At 34.0% G+C, this 2,878-nt stretch overlaps 1 long non-coding RNA gene across 2 annotated transcripts; it reads left to right on the forward strand.

Moving 5' to 3' along the window:
• The first annotated feature begins 1,644 nt into the window (after window positions 1-1,644).
• Window positions 1,645-2,419, forward strand: LOC119643569. 2 transcript variants are annotated; one of them, XR_005248331.1, is made up of 3 exons: window positions 1,645-1,748; window positions 1,814-1,991; window positions 2,059-2,419. It is a non-coding gene; the product is annotated as an uncharacterized LOC119643569 (long non-coding RNA). The 2 variants fall into 2 exon arrangements; XR_005248332.1 differs by having other exon boundaries at window positions 1,814-1,977.
• The last annotated feature ends 459 nt before the right edge of the window (window positions 2,420-2,878 follow it).

Here is a 2,878-nt window from a genome sequence, read left to right on the forward strand (position 1 = left end):
GCTTTTTATCGCAAACACATAGCACACCGTTCCTACAGACAGTATGATGTTATATTTTCATGCTATTTTCCAATAGCAACAAAAAATAAAATGTTTTTTTTCAATTTTTACCTTTTAAAAGCAAAATTCAACTATTTACTAAAGCTATTAGTATTTCCTATAGATCAAATGGAATGTCGATAACTAGATTTTGTCTACGTTTGTGATGTTAAAAGCAAACTTTTCTGGTCGTACAATATACTTTTCTGGTCGTACAATGTACTTTTCTGGTCTATGTTTAGGTTCTTATGACCTTTCTTTTTTTTAACATCGAAAATGAAAATGAAAAAATTAGTTCAAATGTTTACAAAGCTATAAAAATTTTTCTAATAGACAATTCCTTTAGGAAAAGATTTATATATCCATAAATTTATCAATATCTGTTAATTGCACTAAAATAGCTTTAATTCTAATAAACTATTATATTAATTTTGTTTTCTTTGAATGTATTTAAAATTGCTGCTACAGAAGGTAATATAAAATAAGTTTACTTTTCTTATCTATCCTCTAATGCAGACCAAATCGCATGGGTTTTGTTTGCCAAAAATTTATGGCTAGTTTAAGCAAATCAAGTTTTTCTCATATTAGATTTATATTGAATTTCTTGCACACACTAACCATCTTGAATAGTTTACTTCTACCTACCAATAAAGTTGCTGTGATAAGCACACTTTTTCTTCCTAGTATATAATCACTTTCAATTTATTTGTGTTTTTGTCAGCTACTAACAGCTAGTAACCGCAATCTATTTTCATTACCGCTTACATCTCATTTATTGATTAAAAGTTGGGTGTTGTACGGTTTGTTCTATGTACCATGAATTCTCTTACTGAAACCTGTAGCTGTTAGTGCTCTGAAAAACCCAGTCTATGAATCTTTATATAATTTTACGCATTTCAATCTTATGCAAACTGAAGTCTTTCATTGTCTTTATCATACTGATAATAACGTTTTGCTGGGCTCACCCACAAGTTCGGGTAAAACTATAGTGGCGGAAATCGTCTGTCGTTTCCAACAAGTTCGTCTATCCGTAAGTTCGTCTATCGTTTCCAACAAGTTCGCCTATCGTTTCCAACATCGCCATACTTCGAACACTCAATAATAATGAAAGAGCTAAGGTTGTTTATATTGCGCCTTTGAAAGCTTTGGTTAAGGAAAGAATTAGCGATTGGATTCTCAACTGATAGTTACCACACCAGAAAAATGGGATGGTATCAGCCGGTCTTGGCAGACAAGAGAATATGTACAGGATGTTGTACTAATTGTTATAGACGAAATACATTTCCTCGGAGAAGACAGAGGTCCTGTCATTGAAGTAATTGTGTCACGTACGAATTTCATTACGTCACACTCCGGATGCAATGTACGTATCGTTGGATTATCTACTGCTTTGGCCAACGCTCAAGATCTCGCCAATTGGCTGGATATTAAGGAAATGGGGTTATATAATTTTAAAGCTTCCGTAAGACCGGTTCCTTTGCAAGTGCATATAAATGGGTTTTCCGGTAATTAAACCGAATTGAATAACTTTTCTGACTTTTCTTTAATCATTTATTTGCAAGCAAACATTACTGTCCACGGATGGCCACTACGAATCAGCCGACATTCCAAGCAATACGCTCTTATTCGCCAACGGAACCCACCATAGTTTTTGTTTCATCCCGCCGTCAAACTCGATTAACCGCTTTGGATCTGATTACTACAAGGAGGTAAACGAGATAAGGATAAAAAAAGTGTGTTGCTCTAATATATTTCTTCTTTACTCCTTTGCCAGATACTAGACTATTTACGCTTATGCTTGTGGTATTCTGCCGGTGCCGTCTGTGGTCCCGGTGATGTAAAATACCTTAACAAGCTCAAACGATACATTATCTGTAACTGCGAAGAATCAGATAATAATGAATTATATGAATACGTACAATTTGTTAAACGCAGTGTGTAAGCCAAAAGATGTGCTATCTCTTCTTTTTTTTATTTTATTCATAGAGTTTAGTTGGAAATCCTTTTGCTTTTTTGCAGGCGAATCAAATCTTTTGTGCTTACATGATTTACTAAACGCTGCTGCTGAATTGTTGACTTCTTCGTTGCTTTAAGATGTCGCGGAAACAATGCGTTGTAGACATAGTTATTATTATGGGCTTACGGACTCGATGATCGAGAATTTGACGTTAATGTTAAAGAATGTTTGGAGGCTTTACCGCAACGTTTATTGGAGCATAAGCTTGGCTGGCTGTTAGTTCTTGGCCATGCCTTGAGTAAGAAAATGGGATATCTCATCATATAACGACAAACAAAGAATTTCGCTGAATGGCAAAATTTTGTGGACACTGTGAAAGTTATGGGTAAAGTTCTGAATACAGTAATTTTTTGTGAAACTCATTATTAGGAAGTATTGTTTCCATTAAACTCAGCTAAAATGTTATGCGAGAATCAGTGGCTTTTAGACTGACACCAGATCAGCAATCAAAAAATGGAGCTATTTGGAATTTTCCGATGAATTAAAAAGTTCAAATTATGCAATATGATTTTTCAAGGAATTTTTTTTTTTTAATAACTTCAGCCATGCATGACTGTGAATTGGGAAATTCGTGTGACCTTTAAAGTTCACGGCAAAAGTACAGAATTATTTGATTACAGTTTTGCCATATGGTACGCCAAGGAACGTATGCAACCAGGGCCAGTTTTCGGTAGTAAAGATCATTTTTCTGGTCTAGTAGTTATATTAGACACTTATATAATCACAATGGACCTCATAATGTAAGTTTTTGTAACTTCATTATTATTTCACTCTAATTAGTAATTTATTATAGAAGGATTGATCGAAAAATTAATCGTTTGT

This window comes from Glossina fuscipes, unplaced genomic scaffold (assembly GCF_014805625.2).
Source record: "Glossina fuscipes isolate IAEA_lab_2018 unplaced genomic scaffold, Yale_Gfus_2 61272, whole genome shotgun sequence".
NCBI lineage: Eukaryota > Metazoa > Arthropoda > Insecta > Diptera > Glossinidae > Glossina > Glossina fuscipes.